Genomic DNA, 6955 nt, shown 5'->3' with positions numbered 1-6955 from the left:
GCATGAACTAGACCTGCCCAGAATCCACTCGATCTTGGTCATCCACTACGAGGCGGGTCTCAGGCCGATCTGGGCATTCCCTTACTAGTTTCAGATTGGATACATGCACGACTGGGAATAGACGATACGCCGTGCCGCCCGTTCCCAATTTCGCTGCATGTTCCCCTATCCTTTGCTTCACTCGGAACGGCCCCTGCCACAAATGTGCCAGCTTGCGGGTGTTCCCTTTTCTCACCTGATCCAAATATAGCCACACGTGATACCCCCCTTTGGATCTGATACAGGCGGACTTCCTCGTTGAGTTGATCCGCCTGATCCCGGATTGCGTCTCCCAACCGCTTATTGACTTGGGATCTGGCCTGCTGATAATGTTTCTGGATCTGATATCGCCACCACCTCGGGTCTCGGTCTCTTTTTAGTGCTACCCACTGGAATGGTGGCTTCCAAGGTAGACTCAGTATCCTATCCGTGTCCCAAGTAGAATAGGGTGTTACCCTGGATCCGACCCTGCGCGGTTCAAATGGCAAAGGTAAGCCGCTTTGCGTACTCATCGTAATCTCATTGATCCAAATCCTGAAGGTACGTCTTGATCGCCCGCGTGATCGTCTACACCATGCGTTCGGCGAGTCCGTTGGCCTGAGGGTGGTACCCCATCGTCGCGCGCTGTCTCTGCCCCAAAATATTGTTATATTCCCAAAAGAAATCAAACCTAAAACCAGGCTCGCGGCGGATCATCTCACTGGCACCGAATCTGCGAAAAACGTCCTCCTCGTAGAATTCGACAATGGTCGGTGCGGCCGTGGACGCGCTAGCTTTCGCTGTTACATATACGGTGAGAAGATCCATCCAGATCAGCAACTCGGTGTTCCCTTGTACGACTTATGTAACGAGGGGTTATGATCAATCGCAATAATCTAAAAAGGAACTGTCTTGTAGATTGTTGTCGCTGAGTGGTGTTGGAAGTCTCATGTGAACTCTAGCTACAAACGTAGTTAGGAAGCTCCCACAACAATACGCTTGCTAGGATAGCAAACGATCAATCGGGCGGACCTGAAGGCCCCAGTTCTGCCCTTGCACCGGAATAGACTGGACCTTGCAAACTACTTATATAGGCCAACCAGTAAAAATAAGAACACGCTACTAGCACGAGCAAAGCTAATAGCTGTTATGAATCCTCGTGGTCCCAACAGCGGAAGGGTACCAGGCACGGGTAAGCCTTTTACGAGGTCTCCGAGTGTTTAGCACTCGGCTGAAAGAATAAAAGGGATGCAATACAAGCACTCCCCGTCGTGCAAAAAAGCAACACTAAGCCGTCACGCAAACCTCCCGATAGTAATAGGCCAATACACACACAGTCTCTTGGCCTTGCCGGATAAACCCTCGCTACAGAGCTTCGAGTTCACCGACAGGCATAACACACTCAAACAAGCTTGACCAGACGCTTACCTTGAAGCCGGACGTCCCTCTGTGTGCTTGAGTAAAAATTCTGTTCTGTATTTATGTTTGTCCTATCGGGCCTATTCCTAATAAGAATCCTAATAATGTATACAAATGTCAAGTGAAGTATGATCCGTTATGGATCTTCTTGAACGCCAAGCGTCGTCTGCAACGTCGCATGCGCATCGTTAACAGGTCGCGCCCTTTCTCCAGACGGTGACCGTGCCTTTAAAGAGTCGCTGAGCCTTCCATGAACTCATCCCAACCGCCACCGAGGGTTCGTACCGTAGATGGTCAGTTCTTGACCGCTGAATGCGAATCCGGCCAGTCCATTATTAATAATAAGGACAGGCTTGATTAACTTACACCTGCACCGTATCCGGTATCCGCTGAGTGCTCGGTAGTGACACCGTCGAGTCACTTGCACCATGGAGTCGCCGTACAACAGGTGACCGAGTGCTCCTCGCTTGAGCATCCTGACGGCGCCGCATCTTTGTTGACGGACGATTATCCGCAGCTCTGGAGAAATCACTACACCACAGTTGTAAGACAAGATATCCAGCCCATTTCGATGGCGTACCTGCTGTGTTTAATCCAATCAGTCATTTTTTCTTTTTTGTTCTGAGTCCTGATATATCCCCAAAAATGATCGATAAATTTGTTGACAGTGACGATATCGTGAAGATTTGCCATGAAAATTGTGCTATCATCCACGAACCAGAGTATTTGTGTCTTACCTCAAGATTTCTGATAATTGGTATACCTAGTAGTTTAGAACTCCGAATGACACTCTGACCAAGGGTATCCACCGCGAGATTAAATATTAACGGGACTAGAGGACAGCCTTGACGAATACCTGAGTGTACCTCCTTGTCAGTCGTAGTCTGGCCGTTCACTAAAAATATAAATGAGTTATTTAACTCTCTTAATAGGTATTTGGCAGTGGTTCCTTGGTGTAGAAAGTGAATAACTCGTATAAACTTATGTGAAAATCTGTAGTACCAGCTTAACCCTTCTAGAACGGCCTCTTATTCTGTATCCTACAGAATAAGGAAATACCTTGATTAAAGTATGCCAGAAAACCTGCGAAAAGTATGCCGTGTTGAGCCCTTTCGCGCCTGTTGTAAATAAACGGAGCAGATTGAACGCAAAGAAGCCACAGATGTGTGCATAGATCCCACAATGTATCCACCATCAGATCAAATAGCGATTTTCTATTGGCTCCCGATTGAACAGAACTCGGTCAAAAGCTCCTACCAAGCAATACCCGTCCTTTTCGGTACTATCACTGGAAGTGGCCATCTCTAGGTTTCAGCCACCCATCTTTGGCGCCAAACAGCGCGCGCCAAACCTGGGCCGCGCGCAGTGGAAGAATTTGCCCAGTTCCTAACTAACGGATTAGTGAGGAGGAACAGGGCAATTTCTTCTCTGCGCGCGCCACTACGAAGTCGCTATACGCCTTGTAAGTGTTCTTATCTTATTAGCCTTACGGTTATCTTATTCCTCAGTCTCATTATCTCTTTTACGCTTACGGAATCCTATCTTCTTTTTTAGAGCTGGCGGAATGCACTTACCATCGTTCCAAGTGTCGTGCCAAATCTGCGCACATGTTAGCGAGTTACCGCTTTCGACGCGCCGTACTTGACGGCAAAGCGGCACCCGTCCACCAAACGCGTCACTGCATTCCTGGCAGAAGAAGCTGGTCTCAAATGACTTAGTATTGGCATCGGAGTACGCGGAGCACACTTTGCACAAGTATTGTCTTCGTTTGTGCTGCGTTCCCTTTGTGTAGAAATCGTCTGTGTTCACTAACGAGTGTTGTTGGCGGGGTATCGGCCCTGAAACTAGATCCTCTGCGTTGAGATGCGTCTCGAAGTTGATTGTACGCAGCGCCAGTAGCTGTACATGCAAGCGGCGCAGGTATTCTGCGTGTGTAGATGGCTTCTCTCCTCTTTTCTTGACTGTAATGCAGTGAACAATGTAACCGTTGACAGCGGCCATGTCTACGATACACAGGAATAGCTGCTTGTAATACTTCCGGAGCGAAATGCACTTTTGAATACTGTAGCGGTGAAGTCGTAGCTGGTCGTGGACATCAACTCCACCCATACCGAGGCCGTAGTCCACGACCAGCTGTGGACACCGAACTGGAGTGCGGGTTCCATCCTTCTGCGTGCGGAGAACACTGGTGCGACGCGTGCTACATCCTGTAGCGAGCATGTTCACTGGCTTGATATCCATTCAGCTCAGTGCGACGAGCTCGGGGTGGTCTCGCGCTTGGGCAATACGGTAGGTTCCACGTGGCATGCGCTGTGGTCTTTTCTTGTGCGTGAAGTGAATTGGGCACCAACCTAACCTGTCGGTCCGTGTAGTCCCGACGTGGTACAAGTCCATGTCCAGCAGCTTCAGACTGAGCGATACGGTAGAGTAAAAACTGTCGGTAACAATCAGTCGCTTCTTCGGCTGGTCCATCAACACCTTCGAGATATTTCTTACGACAGCTTTTGGGCCAAGTCCCAGTGTGTCTGTTGGTGCTTTTCTCTTCTTCTGCTTCGATTTGTCAGCTCCACAGTAGATTTCCACTCTAAGCTATATCACATACGAATACCATAAGTACACACCATGTTAATCTGTATCCTCCAGAATAGGATGTCCGGTACTATTTAGAATAGCTTGTCTTACCTTGAGCAGTACGCGGTGTCAGCACAGCACGTCATGTAGAATTTGGTGCCATACTTGCAGGGCTTGTCTGGCATGAAGACGCGCATTGGGTTGTATTTGCTTCGATTAGCCATCATGCCTTCATCAAAATAGATTACTTTTCCGAGGCGATATCCACGGCGAAACGTTTTCTCAACAGCTTGCAGTAGCGGTCAAACTTTCCAGGCCGTATCCACAAGCACTCCACCTTGTTCATTGTTGTTGAAGTGAAGAAACTTTAAGATCGCTACGAAGCGATCACGCTTCATGAAGCGAGAGAATGTTCCTCGTGGAACAGCACCATCTTCATCGGTAGACCAATGTTTGGCAAGTCCATCTCGAATCGGTGCTATTGCGCGAGCAAAGAGTAATGCTACGACGTGTACGATCTCATGGGGCTGTATATCCTTGAACTTCTTCAGCCCTTCTTCAATATCCGCCAAATCAGGAACACTGATGCGAGGATCCTTGGCCTGCCGAGCCAGCAACTTGTTCCTACGTGACGTGGCAATGACGGTGATAGTCTGGGTTCTGTATCTGTTCGTCTCTTTGGCGATATGACTCCATAGTTCCTTTGGCAAGAAGTAAAAGATCATCCCCAATGGAGAATCTGCGTACGCAACTGCAGAACGCGTAGGCCCAAATTCCCCGTCATAATAGTCCGCAGCTGCATCAACTTGAAAATCCTCTACATTGTTGCAAATATGTCATATACAGATTTAGTTTATATGTGTTTTAAGTTATTATGTGCTATCCGGGCTTACCGCTGTGCTCTTCGTCATACGTCACCCATCCATTTCCAGCGATATCACGTAAGGCATCTTCCGTAAACCCCAACAGTTCAGCTTCAGAGACGTCTTCAGTCATTGAAACATCTTCAACATCGTTGGCACCTTCTAGAGAAGACGTAATCACCTCATTGTCTTCCAATATCCCATCATCATCTGCATCTGAATCGGAATCGCAGAAGTCAGCGCTATCCACCAAGTTCACATCGTCATCGGCTGTCGGGCCAAACAGGGGCTCCTTTCGGAGACCCTCCATGAAGTTATCGCTGTCGAACACGTCCAAATCAACGAAGTTTTCAGTCTCGTTCAGATCGTCGCTCTCAATTTTGCCTTCTTCTTCATCTGTCGCGTTCTCCCTGGGATGCAATTCTGTATCATCCTGAACAACATCATCTGCTCCATCACCTTGCTCTGTAGCATCTGTCATACCGGATGGTTCTGTCGCTTGAGAGTCAACTACTTTCGTGATAACCGCCGCTGTATGCGTATCATCAGGTGCTGAACCGAGGGAAGTCGGTAAAGAAACAGTCGCGACCAATTCTCTACTCGCAGTTGTGGCCGGCGCCACTGAAGCCTGGTTTGTCGTGGGGGATGGAACGCATGGGGGGTCAACACCGATGGCTGCATAAGTTGCTTGCTTGCCAATGGGTCGTCGGACGACAGAGCCCACTGATGCGCTGGAAGGTTGGTGATCCAGGAGGCCTGAGAGACGAGCAAACGCCATAAGATCCTTCTCACCTGGTTCAAAGCAGATATTAGTACAACGAAAATTATTAGCTACAATCACATCCTCCCACCTTCAAAGAAGTCTAATCCGCGTCGCGAATCATCGAGGCGGCCCTTGATTCCTGGCTTTACGTAGCGGTGGTCTTTAGCGATACCGGTAGGCTTACGAGCCTTCCATCCTTCCTTGCACAGGTCACGCCACAGCTGCGTGAACGACTTCTCTCCAGGACCGTTCATCTTTCCGAATGGGGGAAAGATGGAGTGGCTGACACGCGTTTGTGTGGGCTGTCACCTTAATTTTTAAACCTTATACTCGTCTGTCTATGCCAACACGCTAATCCCCGGCTATCTACCCAGCGCAGATCTATTAGGATCGGTCGACTGATCAGCACACAAAACGAGTAAGACTACGCGGAAGAAGATGCAAGCTCCAGAGTCGGAAGAAGACCAAGCTGGATCCAGGTCAAGCTGGTCAGACAAGGATCTCAAGTTTGTGTATCGCCACCAAGCTTTACGCGACTTCCTGCATCAAGATCCTGGCATGCAGATCCTGAATCCACGACAGATCGACGATCCAAGGGAACCGGTAAGAGCACCAACGAAAACGGCGAGCAAGTTGGTGGCAGTCAAAGATCTATTACGTTTGCTAACGGAGTCAGGCATCGTAGCTGGTGCGTTCGACGCAGAGGATATCTTCGAGCTAGACCTGGATCTCATAGTATCCGCGACGCGGGACCTCTTTGCCAGAGTTAGTCCATCACCGGAGAAAGATCGCGCACTATGGATCCGGTGTGGTCGCCGAGGTCAGCCAAGCTGCATCCTCGAACTACGAATCGCCGCTGAGGATGAGTCAGACACGTCGTCCGAACCACGACGCATGACTTTAGGACCTCCGAGACATCCATGCTGGAAGCGCGGCGAGAGCCGAGGGCAGGAAGTCCCGGTGAGGGGCGAGGGTTTCGAGATCCAGTAGGGCTCCACGCGTGATCTGACACAATCCAGCCACGATCGAGCCAGATCCGACAAGAAGCCAGTGGGATTATCGTCAGATCGGGCTCAAGGTAATCGCCTCACGGATCCGGTCCCGCCAGTGGACCAGACGGCCACAAGCTCTTCCGACACTTCCTCGGGCACCCTGCAGCGACACCTCGAAGCTGCGATGAGTCGTTTCCTGGCCGAACAGGGTATGAGAGCGCCCGGGCCACAAGTGCAAGTGCTCCACGAACATGGAGCACGAGACGTGGAGATGGAGTCCGTGGAGGGAGACAAATCCCATGATGAGCTCGACCCAGATGATCTGGATG

Source organism: Phytophthora infestans, genomic scaffold (assembly GCF_000142945.1).
Source record: "Phytophthora infestans T30-4 supercont1.22 genomic scaffold, whole genome shotgun sequence".
NCBI classification, from domain to species: Eukaryota; Oomycota; class Peronosporomycetes; order Peronosporales; family Peronosporaceae; genus Phytophthora; species Phytophthora infestans.
This window is presented reverse-complemented; position numbering follows the sequence as displayed.